Source organism: Chelon labrosus, assembly GCF_963514085.1.
Source record: "Chelon labrosus genome assembly, chromosome: 20".
Lineage (NCBI taxonomy): Eukaryota > Metazoa > Chordata > Actinopteri > Mugiliformes > Mugilidae > Chelon > Chelon labrosus.
In genome coordinates, this window is record NC_140353.1 from 16,636,864 (window position 1) to 16,652,000 (window position 15,137).

At 43.4% G+C, this 15,137-nt stretch overlaps 1 protein-coding gene across 1 annotated transcript in view; it reads right to left on the bottom strand.

Moving 5' to 3' along the window:
- Nucleotides 1–15,137, bottom strand: part of tiam2a (TIAM Rac1 associated GEF 2a) — an 88,044-nt gene that overhangs the window by 72,417 nt on the left and 490 nt on the right. The gene's annotated exons all lie outside the window — the stretch shown is intronic.

A 15,137-nucleotide genomic window follows, 5' to 3' on the forward strand; every position in this document is an offset into this window, starting at 1 on the left:
TTTTACCAATTCTTCTCAAGCTCAAAGACATTCATTCCTTGATTTTCTCACTGCGGTTAACAGGGAGCGCCTGAAAGAAAATTGCCCTTACTAAAAAAACAAGCTTTTCTTCCCATTAGACCGTGTTAAGTCTGGCACATGGTGGCACTGTACCATATCCTAACATGGAGAGAGGAAACGTGACTGATGTAGGTCTGATGGTGGGCAGCTCAACGTGAGGTCCGCAGATCTAAAAATGCACCAGCGAAAACAAAAGTGTCCGTTTTCTTTCCCTGAATGTAGGGCAGATTTGACAGTGATAAAGTTGAGAGCATGTAAGTAGCCAGACATATCACACATGAGAGAGGATGGGACATAAATGATTGAGAGACTGTGGGGAGATTACGTTATAAAAGAAAGATCAAGACTGGACAAGCCTTGTCTTTTATAGACTCAGTGAAAGAGAATAAGGAAGCAGTCCGTTGCTCTGGGCTGGCGTGACACTTTAAGCTGCTTCAAATCCCTTCGCTCCTGTTAGTGTGACTACCACAGTCATGTAGCCAGGCACCAGAGGAGTCCAGAGCAAACACAGGGACATTTGATTGAGTTATAAACCTTAAGTGAGGCAAACAAGAGTAACGCATTATAAGCCAACAAACATACCTTAAAAATCAAAAGCACTATTCATTTTAAAACGGTAAAGGCTGATTCCAATGAGCCAAATGCAATCATTCACTCTGAAGTGTAATGTGATTTGTGTTGGGCTGAGGCTAAATTCTGCTTCTTTCGAATTTAATAAAGGCACCAGGCAAACCGAAAACAAGCCAGACAATTCAGACACAAACAACACGGAGCAGAAAGTCTGGGAATGACTCTTTATGGAAAGCATTCAACCACAAAATTACTATTTGACCAATTAATGAAGTTATGACTGTGATATTACTAGCCATTTTAAGTGGTAGAAACAAATTTGAGCCCACTAAGGTGACGTTCCCACACCCATTACCTCCTCGCTCCCTGCTGGGAAACACTTTCACACCCATGTGAAGGGAGCAGAGCGCTGGGCTGTTAAACCCACCTTGTTAAAATCTGCTCATTTCACTTTCTTAATTAGAAACACGCTCCGGGTCTTTCCCACAAAATCATCACCTAACAGTACGATGCAGAAAGCACCGAACCCGAGCGGGGCGGTTGTTTGTCTGGAAGCTCAGGTTTTAAACAAAGAAGGAAATTAGCTGTTAATGGAAAGCTGACACTTCCCCTCCAAACTATCTGAACTGGTTTGTTTACAGGCCTTGTGGAAGCCCGCATGGCAACGATGGATTAGCCTTTGTGCTTGTGGGCGTACACGTCCAAGTTTGTGTTTTAGGCTCATGTGCATTTTTTAAACGTTTCCTTGGGGATAAACTTCAGTTAGCTCCAAGAAGACAATGCAGTAAAACTACAATTCACTGAGCTGATTAGAGTTCCACTTAGCTACAAATGAATTACACCTTCGCTAATTGACTGTTGCTAAACCCCTCCTCCACACAATCATTATCCATTTGTAGCTTAGCAGTAGAGAGGCACAGCCGTTCTGTTGAGCTTTAGGTTTACATGGTGTACATGGAGTTGACTGATACTGAACACAATTTGGACAGCAGTGTTTTTTTTAAGGAATGGACTGAACAGTGCTTTCTATGCTGCAGTCGTTAGCATTGTCTAGCTAACTAAATCACTACTCAACAGGATTAATGGCGCTTCACATGAGCTTGTGTTTACTGTATTTATCAGAGGAGTCGATACGAATGCACCCGTCTTGTAACACAACCTTGAAAGTGCAATTTTTCTGAAAGCGCCAAGTTAATGGGTTGTAACATATTTGCGGATGTTTTCAGAAATGGAGGTGGCCATGGAAAGTAATTGCTTTCTTTATGGTAAGTAAACACATACATTGAAATTAAATCAGATAGGTGTTTTGTAGATCGGTGTGCAGTAGGTCCAGAAAATGCTGACCTCCCCAACAGCCTTATTCTTTCATCATGCCCTTGGTACGTTATGTTAGCTGAGAGTTAGCTTGCTAAATTGTTAGCCAGTAGTTGCCTAGTTGTGGTGTTCTCTCAACTCATAGCTGTTATTGCTTTAACATCCAACATTTTGTGTATAGAACTTTCTATGTCATGAATTAAAGGTCACAAGTGGCATAACAAACTATTATATCTAAGGCCAAAGAAGACAATTATGAAAACTCCCAAAATCTATGTGAGGAAAGTTGGTCTGAAGCATCACCTGAGACACCTTTACCCAACATTTAACCTATCAAACATACCAATTTTGCAGTGTTTTAAATTCAGATGTTTCATACAGAGACCATTAACTTTAAGATACAAAGTATTGTACTGTACTTTTACATGTATGTCACCACAAAGTGCATATGTTTTTTAATGAGTCATATGGACGCATTAAAAAGTAACCCAACCTGTCCTCAACAAATAATGGAGGTAGCCTAATTAGCAAGATAACTCATCATTTGAGGCAATAAGACTGGTGGTTGAGATGAGCAGCCAGATATTTTCTGCTTCTGACTGAAATCAACAAACCACTGATTATAAAAAAAAAACGTACAGGGGTAAATGTGTTGCCATTGTAACAACAAGTGACGGCTTCACAGTTGACGTGAAAGGCTATTTTAACAGTAACAATAGTAGACTTATATAAAAGTCAGTCTGTGTAACCGGGCTATAAAAACATTATACAAAGGAAATTAGAGACAAGTAATGTGACTCATCAGCTTCTAAGAAAAGGAGAGAATTGTAATTAGTTATTTAGGTCAATTTTAAAATGAGTGCGCGCTGGAATATTGTGTTTATTCATGAGGGAGAGCTATTTGAAACAGAAAAGCACTCAACATGTTTCCAAGTTGTTGCAGCAGGTCTCCCCTGGCATTTGTGTTCTTTATCACAGCCCTCTGTGTGCGTCTGTGTTCCTACATATTAGCCTGTAACAGCTAATGGCTGTGTGCATGTCAGACTATTCTCATTTGGGCTGTGAAATCAGATTAGTTCTGCTAGGTGCTGCGAAACGTGGAAGGTGGGAAAGCGCAACGGGCAAAATAACAGAAAAACCTAGCTGTATCTTATATAAAGTTGCATATACCCCTTCAGAACATTTTCATGTCTTCTTGTGCTGCTGTTAGAAATCCTGAACTGTGTCTAACAGGATATTGGAGCTTACTATAAGGGGGAGAGGCTCCAGGTCTTTGGGGGATACACGGGACATCCCAGACAGGTTTAATGTTGTTTAGACCTGGTGATTTGGGAGGTCATGGGAACCGCTTGAGCTCGTCTTGGTTTTCAGTCAATTTTCTGTTTTAGATGCGTGTATAAGGGCATTAGGAAAATGGCCCATATAGTTACAGCACTAAGACTGAATTACCAACTATGAAAAGAGAGCTGTGTGACCTCAGAACTCTAGGGGCAATGGAAGATCTAGGCTAACTGCGTGTTAAGTGGTTTGTGCTTATTTATCAGAAAATGCCTTGGTTCAATAACCTCATTGTTTATTACATTTAATCAAGTTAATACCCCTGGACCAGTGTGGTGTCATACGGAAGCATACAAAACACATAAGGGAGTGGAAGCAATGGGGATAAATTAAGGTCCAACAGTTCTTTGGGGGTTAACCTGGCAGTGGTTAAAATGTCTAACACTAAACAACTGTTCTTGTTAGCCTTTCAGGTTTGTCCCAGTAAACTGACATGTATTCTCCAGCATGGATTTCTTCAACAGATTTGTCCCCGTTAATGAGGTTTGACTTGTGTCACAGAGCCATCTTCTGCAGAGCAGCTGTTCTCAGTTTGATGCATCATTTACCAATCAACACTTTACTGCGGGTCACACTGTGTCAAGTAACCTCGCCAGGAGTCATCTCGGCTCTATCGATGCTGCTCTATCGGGATATTTCTAAATGCAGACACGACTGGTAGTTTTGTGTAGATGTCAAAAAAGTACTTTTTTGAAACAGTTTTTTGTTATTGCTTTCATACAAGAGCAGATGATGACGAAGTTGCCGAACTGAAACATTTCCAAACATAAACTGCGATTACATCAGCCAGATTAGCCTAAAATTACATTTTAAAAATGTATAAATCCACATCCCATATAATACAAGCCACACAGCGTTCATTAAAAAGCGATCGTCAGACCTCTTTTACAGCTGACATACACCACTAATTGCTACATTGGTTACTCTGACTGTGTAGCTGAACTTGTAATTACTTTATATGATGATGAAAGCTGCTTCGAATGTAATGTTTCTGATATTGTGTCTTTTTGTGTACCCATACCTCGTCTTACTCACGTCTTTTGATTATGATATCCAAGTTTAACTGGTATAAATGAAATCCGGTTCACCGTATCCCCCCTCTTCTTCTCTTCTGTCCAGTCTCTGCTGTCTTACGAAATAGATGCAGGCTCTTTTACCCTCTGTGCCTCCATCACTTTACCCCCGCTGGGCCCGGCCCGGCTGTGAATTGCCAGGTCAGACCTGACCCATATTCCCTCTAATACAGTAACTCTTACACTCGAGATGAGAGCCAGATTCATGTTTCTTATTTTCTGACTGGCGTCCCATGTGGCGACGCAGAGTGTGTGTGTGTGTGGGTGTGTGTGTGTGTGTGAGTGTGTGCGAAGGTCAAAGCGGGTTGGCAGAAGAGCACATTGTCTGCTTACTCATTAGGAACAAATCCCTCCTTCACCCTGCCCCGTCAAACCCTCTGCTCCCGCCTCCTGTATCTCCTCTTCTAACTCCCCATCAAGGTCGTCTGTTCTTGTTCTGAATGTGGCTTCCAGCTCAAGTTTAGTCTCAGCGTTCTGCAGTTAGTGCTAGATTAAATTAGCTTCAATATGACGGTATTCCATTTCCATAACACTAACATGACTCCACAAAAGTAGCATGTTTGGTATATTGCGTTGTACACACACTTTTTTTTTGTTGTTTGACGCCAGTGCTAACTCTCAGAAATCTGGTGGTTGTCTGCGTTTTTTAGCGCACACTGTGCCGAGGGATCAAAGAAACGTTAATGCTCTTCAGACTACAGAAACTGACAGTTTCTCACAGATAAAATACAATCTGACTGCTCTGATACAATTATGCAGATGTATTCAGGTAGTCTAGGGGTAAACAAATTGAGAAGGTAGTGCTTGATAGTGAAAACTAACTAAAGTGATTTTCTAGCACACGCCGCACAAATCTTTGTGTACAAAACACAGTTAAAAAGGTTGAGTGTTTGATGCAATCAGTCTCAGCTTTCAAGCCCACACTTACTAGAAGTCTTTAAAGTGCTCAGATAAAAATGAAATGAAGCAAACAAATGGGCAACAACAGCAGAAACAAGTGATTTAAATGTTTCTTTTGCTTTGGGTTTTGCCTCACGGGTTCTACAAAGTCTACTGCTGTAACTTCTAAAAGGTAGCGGTTGTACATTTTTTGGGGTTAAACACATTTTCTTTGTATTTCTATTTTCAGTGAATATTATTTAACTGACCTCCAATCAAAGGTAATAGGTGGTTTACGGTGACAGCGCAGAGCATATGCAGACCCTAGCGCAGTAGCTGACGTGCACCTCCCGAGAAATGTAACTATGCATCGTGGCGGCGCAGACCACATGAGATGTGATTGGTCCGCTTGATAGTAGCGCGTTTCCACAAAGCAAATTGATTGTTTTGGATCAATAGAGATGGACTGAGGAGGTTCGGAGATACACACATTTGTATGACTCGTCTTCAGCGAAATTTCTGCGAAAGTTTCGGTCGCCATTGTTTAAAATGAAGCAGGAAGTGGAAACAAAACGTAACCGGACTGGCAAAAAAGACACAGCTCTGACTAGCGTTGTTACAGAGCAGAGCCAGACTGACTAGCGCACAAGTATTGGCTCGCGTTGGCGTAGGCTACGTGCATACGTTATGGCGTCTATGTCCTCCAGTAGCCTACTCTAAATGAGCCCTAAGGCAGTAAACAACAGCATTCAGTAAAGTAAGGACAGTATGCAGCATAAAGTTGATGGTCTCTGTTAGGAAAGTAAAATGTGATTTTAAGTGGTATATTAGATTTTCAGAGCATTTATATTTATTTTTAGATCTTTAAAATGAGGCAAAGAAACCGCATGTTTTCAGTTATTTTATACGGTATATACGGTATATATCAACGTCATTCATGTGCGTTCTCCACAATCGAACCAAAACTTTGTCCTAGGAAAATATTTAAACGTAAGAATAGTGAATATATGTGGTCATATTAAAGTCAATATTCCTTTTTTTTACTAAGTACCAGCTAACTGATGATTCCCCTGTAAAAGGGTGAATTCTTTTAAGCTGAATTTTTCTCAGCCTGAAGGGTAATTTACTGCTCTCCAGCCTCTCTGACAAGATTTTTTTTTTATAAACTGTATTTTTAGTTAGTTTTATGATCCAGGCAGTCGCTCCCACGGAGGGGCTCTGTTACCAGGGAATCTGACCAGACTGTGACATGCTTCACCGGGGGATTTAAAAAAAAAATAACAATGGCTAGGAGAAGATGGAGAGTGGAGCATGAGAGGTAAAGGGCAGAGAGGTAAAATTAGACACAAATGGCCAAAAAAGGGATGAGGGGAGGAAGTGAAGCGAAAGAATAATGGAGGCAAACGGGGGATACGGGGAAAGTAGGGAGAGGGAGGAGAGAAGAGGTGTGGAATGAGATGGGAGGGTGTGTGGCTTTGGCGCTCCTCTGCTCATCGCTCATTTGTCATTTCATTTGCAGAGGCTGTGGGGCAAAGCATGTATAGTTTTTTAAACCACATCAGAGGAGAAATGGGGTCTGAATTAAAAGGAAGAGCTAACGATTGAAGCCAAATTAAACTTTTCCCAAATTATTATATTATATTAGATCATAGGGTGATCATGTCATGTTTACCCACCTGCCTCCTTAACACCACATCTCCAAAAATTAACAGGAAAAGAGGATTAATGACAAGAGGGTCAGGAAGGGAGAGAGTGTGAGAGCATTTCCTCTACATCCTCTCTAGGTCATGGACTTTTCAACCCTGAACACACACTCTCTCTCTCTCTCTCACTCGCTCACACACACACACACGTGTGACATCTGCTGTAGATAGGAACTGTCACACTGCAGTCTCTGCTGGGGCCGCCCGTCGCAGATGTTCTCAGCGAGGTCCTCAGTCCATCCCTCCACCCTTGGGAGAGTTCAGACCGGCGGTCCAGAGAGACAGAGAGACAGGAAATCTGTTCTGCTTCGACTTAACGGGCTGATGGGACACACACACGCACGCACACACACACTTCAAACCTTACCACTATTAAAGAGTACGAAAACAGTGTGTGTTTGACAAATGCATGTTTGTAGGTGGGCGTGTGTTCTCATTTCTCCAAAATGTGGCAAAGCAGAAAGATGCTACGTGTGAAGCAGAAGGAGGCCGCGTAGGTGTGCGAGAGAAAGTGCAAATGTGTGCAGATTAAAATAATTGTGTGCAGCTTAAGCGTGCGCGCTTGTGTGTGACCGCCCGGAGATCCCTGATGCCTGCTGGTCATTAATAAACATGATCATGAATGTTTAATCCCAATCAGCGGGGTGCCACGGGAACCCTCGTGGGTGATATTGACGAACCCGCGCACACACTACCACTATACGCGCACGACCCTCGACAGATTGGGCGAGCGGCGGGAGGGAGGCACGAAGCGAGGTTAACTGCTCGTTTGCAGGACAGTGGCTTTTTTTGTTCCACGGCGTGTTTTAGTCGCAATCCTTCAAACTAGTCTTCATATAAAGCTCCTTTTATGTGTGTTCAGATATTAAGGGCCTATTCATAATAACTGCGTACAATAAACACATATTTAACAGCCACTGGGGCTAAAGAAACAAGCATATATTGTGGAAATGGGCCTGAGGAGTGAAAACTTCCACATATTTCATGATTCTTCACAGGCTTGAAACAAGATTGAATAAATAAAGTAGATTATATCACAGGCAACATTAATCCCAGACAGGCTACTATGATCCTAGTGACACATGAGATAATTGAGATGCATGCACGTGGTGGGGCGGTACCAGCTTCACTATAACCGACAGAATATGTTTAAATCTATGATAACTCCTGGTGCCGCGTCAGAGAAAGAGAAATCAGTCATCAGGATCAAAACAGGATCATTTAAGGCGAATGTCTTTGACAACGTGTTGTGTCAACTCTCAAGATTGACACAACTCTTTTAACTTTAATTTCATTAATATATATAATTACACTGATTACACTATGTTGCAGGAAATAACAGAGACGTGAAAATAAAGTGAGGTGAATGGGTTTAGTGCGGGGACTTTGGGAACAAGCCAAAGCAACAAGAAGTTTGTTATGCTGTGTGGCAACTTTTTACTTTGACGGCCATTAGACCTCACAGTGTCAGTGCCACTGCTTTTAGCTCATTTCTTCTAACGGATGATATGTTAATGGTATTTAAAAGTAAGTTCAACACAACTCCACTGCAGTATGTCTCAGATCACAACATCCATCTCAATGCCTGGGCGAATCAGTTTCTCTAAAAAAAAAAGTCAGCTCATGAGTTCAGAAAAACATCATTTTCAATAAATGTTTCCATCTTATCCAAGAAGGTTATTAAATGTTTTATTAAGATTGGGAGTCTGAGAATTTCCTCAACTCGGGAAATAATCACAAATCGGCTCGTTCGGACATTTTCACTGGATGAGAAGGGGATGAAACATTGTAATCTGAATAGTAACTTGTAACTGAAGGTGTCAGATAATTACACAAGTAAAGTACAAGTACACGAGTAAGTGTACTTAAATCTTTTCCATCAGGACACCACGAGCGGTTAAAGAGAAGCTGTTTGATTTTTAGTTTGCGCTCCACAACTTTGTGTCATAAAAAATGCTGTTAGCTGTTAGCCAGCTAGTCCAACTCTAATATTTAGCTGTAAGAGATAAACAGAGCTCATATCCATCAGTAAAAACACCACCGGGTTTGATCACGCCACTCTGATCCTTGCAAATCTGTCAACTTCCTCTTTTATACCCCCCCCTCCCTCCAGCACGATTCCTGTGAGTCAAGAATTTCCTATCTTTTTAATTTGACACCGTCTGCTCCGTCTCTTGTGCACACTTCTGAGAGACGCCTCCGACCCTCGGGAGGGAATCTGCTTCTTACCATCGTAAACAAACAGGCAGACAACGAGGAGGCCTCCGGGGCCTAATTGCCAGCTAGCTGCTGCTGGCGCTAACAAACGGCAGGGAGGTGGGTGGGGTGGGGTGGGGGGTTTGAGTCAAAAGGGGACGAACAAACGGGGACTCTGTTTGTTCATGTGTGGGCAGGTAGACGCACACTCACTGTGCACCTTAATGGAAACAATGAGGCTTGCTGTGGCGGTTGGAGAAGCAGGTGTCACATCTGCAGGAAGGAGCTGAGTCAGCCTTTAATAACCAGCTTTTTTATGGTCTTTTATTTGCAAATCATGACAGACGTGTGAAAGGAGAAGAACGCAGACTGCAGGAGAATTAGGCAGATATATATAAAAAAAAAAAAAACGCAAGCAGTAAATGAATGTTGAGGTTTTCATCTTCTATGGCTGCAGAGCGGCGCTGGAATGAGCAGACACCTCTATAATCAGAAAGCTGATATAAATGCAGAGGGTTTGGCTGCGGCGTGGTGATGCGCCCACTCTCATGAGGGCAGATGTAAGACAGACAGCGGGAGGCTGCAGCCAGTACCTGCCTGTCTTTCCAGATACATTTCATGGCTCCCAATTTCCCCCATTTTCGGGGAAAATGTGCTGCGCTGTCAAACCGCTCGCCCTGCTTGCTCAGCATCTCCTCACGCCTCCCTCCCTGCACATCTTCCCCAGAACACACTCACACACACTCACACACACATATAGTCCTTGTTTGTGTTAATAAGCTCCCCTGTCACTAAGATTACACGCGGAAACACTCCGCCTGCCGTGAATCACGGCTGGACCGAAATCAGGCAAAGGTATTTGTTGCTTGGAGTTGTCTCCTTGATGACTCATTTACTTTCCCATGTCTCCAACTGGGATGACCTTTGACCTCTCACGCCCTCGTGACCCAACTCCCACCCCGCAATATCAAGCGCAGACAATTGGAGACGAGAAGCAGAACCGCTGTCATCTAACGACTCAGAGACAGCCACTTTGGGCAGATAGCCACATGTAAACAGATGACGGGTGTTTACTGATATTTGTGTGCTGACACAGGGCCACTAACAGGAAAGATTAGCCACTAGCAACGGGAACAGTTTTAGACATCAATCCCAGGGTGTGAGCGTAACATGCCTGCCTGTGTAAACCTTGTTTTCACTGATGGGTTCAGTTCTGCTCAGTTCGCACACACTGCCGACGGTAAGTTGTGTTCGGGAAAAGGTATTCAGTGACAGGCATGTGGACCACTGATAACACACACACACACCCCTCCTCAGTATGCAAATACACTGACTTGGCAAACACTGGCTTTCTCTCCTCCCGCTTCCAGCACAGCTAAAAAAGGAGAACACTTGCCGCCAGATTTCTATTTGAGAAGTTGAAATGACATATCCTCGCGAAAGTTTTTCTTTAGTGGGGAACAATCAGTAACACTTAGACTTACTGAAACTCTTCCGTTCTATTCTATTTAAATGCTACATAAAGTACAGTGTTAAAACTTTAGCTTGGCATGTTGGCATGCTGACATTCGCTGATTAGAATCCAGCTGAGGCGGACCAGACTTTTATTAGTTTGACAGGTTTTTGGACAGTAGGAGTCATCTTCTGGGGAACATGAACGTCTCTAAAGAGACATTTCCACATCCCTAGAGTAGCTAGTGCTAATATAAAGACAAAACACGGATAAACCCCTGTGATGAACATGTTAAGTGGGGTTTATACTTCCGCAACGGATCTACGCAGAGCCTACGCTGGTACTGACATTTATTCGCGTGCACTAAACACTTAGTTGTGTAGGAGGCAGAAGGAAGGAGACTTTTCTGAGCCTGTCCGGCCACTGAGAGGCGTAGACGAGGAAATGCGTTTCAGACCAACCACAGCTGTTGTGGCCTGCGCTGCCGATGCATTTAGTTACATTTTTAGGGCTTTGTTTCTCAGGCTATGACGCAGCGTAGAGCAGAAGTGACGTGCGACTATAAATTTGAGAGGTTTTTAAGAGAGATTTTAAGTGGGGTTACAAAAGTCATTTAACAGCGGAATAAAACAACAAAAAGGTGTGTTTACAGTCTAACTTTTCTTCCACGAATGGTAAATAAGCAAACACGGAGCAAGAACACATGATGAGTCAATGAATTTGCAAAGCACTGACGCTACGACTCCACCACTGCGTCATATTTTCAGGATTGAAGAGGTCATGTTGTGCTGCAGAGTGAGGATCGGGGCACCTTTAATTTTCTTACTTTGAAAACTACAAAATAACCCCCTCTGGCTGTTTGCATTAAAATTCATACTGGAGTCTCAAAGAGTGGAAACCTGGAGACCTCTGTTCCAGCCTGAATGCTGGCTGACGCGCCCTTGAGCAAGCTGCTAAATCCCCACCACCGACCAGCTCCAGGGCTGCTGCTCTAACTTGGTGCGGTGGGACAACTGTGCCACCTTCCTCCGCTCTCTGCCAGCTTGCAGCAGGGTGCGGCCCGCGGCTTCGCTTGAACTCGCGATGAGGTCGGGGTTCCTGGGTGAGGGGGAACTTTGGACCCCTCCCAGTCTAGGAGAATCTGCTGGCCCTGATAACGGAGAGCCAGACAGGCAGTGGCTTCTTTAAAGCAGAAGAAAAGTTATGCATACACCCACAGTGGTGAGTAATTACTGTGGCTGCCGACTGAGATAGGGGATTCCTCTCCTGCATAACTAGGCGGACGGAAGATAGATGGCTCTGTTTTTTTCCCTCTAACTCGATCTCCGGTGCTCACGAATTGGTGCGAGCAGTCACGCTAACACCCTCCGTCTCTCTCCATTTGGCACACACTTGCACCGTGTGCAAGTATGATATCTGGCTATCTGGCCATGGCACATAGAGGCTGATTTTAGTCTGGAGGCTTTGGGACTCCTAATCGATAGCTTTAATCAATTAAGAATGCAGCAACTGAAAAGCTGCAGGAATGAGCCAAGTCTCTCACAAAAAAAGGACCTTATTCCATTTATCACACCGCTCCTATATTGATTCCTAAAAGGTACTGAAAGAGGTATCTGATGAATTAATTTTCTGTGAGGTGGCACCGTGAAGATTCTGGCTGGATGAGTGATTCTCTACGCCTTTTGTCCTTACGCCAAGCTTGTTGTTTCAAAGGCGGGGGATTTTGCGTGGAGATCAATTTTGCCACGCCAGTGGTGAGAGAGAGTAAAGAACAGAAGGTAAGAGAGGTGAGCACTGCAGATTTTGAGCTGTCGCACTCCAAGAATCAAGCCTGCACTGAGCTCGCTGCCTGCCGCACAGACCAGTGCGGTGCCACACTGACCTCAAATGGTCTGACTCGGTACTGCCACTACACCTACAACGGCATCTGGTGTGGGAATGCACCTCCAGCATGTAACATTAATAAGTACAGAGAAAGGCTCGTTATAAAATGAGTCGAGCCTTGAACTTCAGCTAATATAGCACAGGATGGTTTTACATTGCCCCCCACTTCATAGTAAAACTCATTTACAGGCTAACATTCAGCACCCTGTCTAATTGACTTCCTCACAGCAGGGAACTCTGCATCTGACCCACAGTCAAAACCACACATTAGCTCTGCCACCGGGGCCTGATCTGGCAATGTATCATTACTCCCTGCCATTATAGTTTCGGTACCCCCGATGAGTTGCCCATGCTGGGGTAATCCTCAGCGAAAGGTCAGGCGTGCTTTGCTCTCCGTGCGTGGGCCTGGCCAGCATTTATACGGAGCATAAACTGGCTATGATGTGCAAATGGCTTGGCAAGATCAGATTAGGGACAGGTGCGCGTCTGTGCTGGCTCTGAGGTAAGGTTTGCAGAGAAAGAAAAGCGTCTGAAAGCGAGATCTGCACGTACACAATCCATCTCATCGTGTCTCCTAATCAAAACGGCCTAACTGAGTGATTCGGCTTTTAACAGCTGAAGGATGCTTGACCTCGGTATAGACGGAGTGAGGATTTATTTTTGTTGTTGTCCACGGGAGCGCTAGCCAGCTACAATGTGCACGTGTGTCTGTTTGAGGGCAGATAGCGGTTGATTTAAAGTCTCAGGCTTTTTCTGTGAGGTGGTCACGGGAGGAGGCTGAACCTGGCTGACTGCCTGGGCCTTTTGGACTGAATCACACTAGAAGACACACTACTGGATATTTTCAGCTTTAGTCCGGTGTCTAAATGCTTAATCCACGGCCAGTTTATGAAATACAGATTTTTTTTTTCCCCCGAATGCTTGGATTAGCTCATGAACTCAGATGTAATTGGAGGTAGAGACATTATGCAGCATGCTGCTCTGCTCCCTCACCGCCCGCCCCATTGTTGCACGGTTGTGAAAATAAAAAGCGCTGAAATGGCATCAGTAGACACCATGATGGAGGCGATTGTTTAAATAAATCCTCGGGCTTGTGTTTCGTGACACTAGCCGGGCTATAAATGAGCCGAGAGGAGCTCGTATTTGCGTTTGCTGAGTAAGCACCTCCTCCAGCTGTAGCAGCTGGGTCCCTGGCAGGGCAGGGTGGAGGGAGTAACGTAGCCGGCATCTCCTTATTTTATTTATTCCCTTCTTTCCCTTTTGTTCCGTGGAGATGCTTTTTAAAAAATAAAGAAACAAATAAAAAATGTTTGATGCTTTTACAAGAATTCAGGAAATTATTTGACCGCTTTAAAAAGAGGGTGTGTAGTAATAATATACACCTTTATTGCTAGGGGTGAAGTACAATATATTAACGTTTATTGATATGTAAATTACCTTCCTTCAGCATCTTTGGTCTTCTTAAATATTTAGTATATTCTCCTACTGTGTGCCTCTACACTTGCCTTAATGTAACCGACGTTCGTAGTCCCGATGAGTTATTTTTAGATGCTTAGAAATTAATATGTGTGATGTGTATCTCATAATCTCACCATTTTTATTGTTTTAATCTACTAAAATGAGTCCGGTCGAAACTATCCAAGTGACCCGAGTTTCCATCGCGAGTGAAATTCAACTGATCGGCCTAAATTAAAATTCATGACAGTAACAGGGATAGAAATCTGATGCACCTTCAACTTTTATTCAACATCACATCTCCTGCAGTAGACATTTGGTCTGAGAGAACAGCAGACTACGGATTTCTAGTAGTATGTCTCAACAGAAAACCACTACAAGTATGAAATGAACAGGAGAGACAGAAGGGTTAAAACATGGCTACAGGCCTGCATGCACAGAACGATGGGGTATAGATATTGTTCTCCTCTAGGTGAGTGCTGTACAAACCGCGCAGCTACCATTCAAACGGCAGGTCAGTCAATTCTGTGCGGGTAGCGTTTGTTTCAGAGAGCTGTCTGAAACCCAGTCGCACGCACAGTCTGGTGTACGTCACACAGTAGTGTTGGATAACATCGTGAACGACAAATCCATTCAAAGAAAAGGCACAATCCCATCCTCAACAGTCACCCAGCAAGAGCTTAGGGAAACATACAGGCTGAAGTCATCAGAAACTAAAAGCTACAAGTCCCACGGTTGCATCCAACAAAGTGCTCTGTGGATGGATGGTATAGCAGCAACTTGAGTTACGAGAACATCAAATCGACTGAAGTGACAGCACACAGTGTGTACGAGTCTGTAAAGCAGTCTGCGTTTTCCAATGGTCCTGGGTCAGAAAACAGTCCTAAAAGCATGTATTTTTAAACAGACAAAGCATGTTTATTTCAGACTAAAACAATATGCACCCGACATCAGAACATCCCTCCGTTCATTTTCTTTTACCTCCCCCTCTCATGTCATTTTCTGTTTGTGTTCACTGTATAATTAAAACAAATTACAGACATTTATTTTTGGGGATACAACATTTTCATGTTTTCAATTTCAAAAATGTTTCTCCAATTACAAGCAGCTGTACTGGTCTCGCTGTATGTAAGCTATTTGTTCTGCTTAGAAAAAGAAAGCATTGTAGGACAGCACAAAAGCATTCATTAAAAACTGCAGCAGCATTTTAAA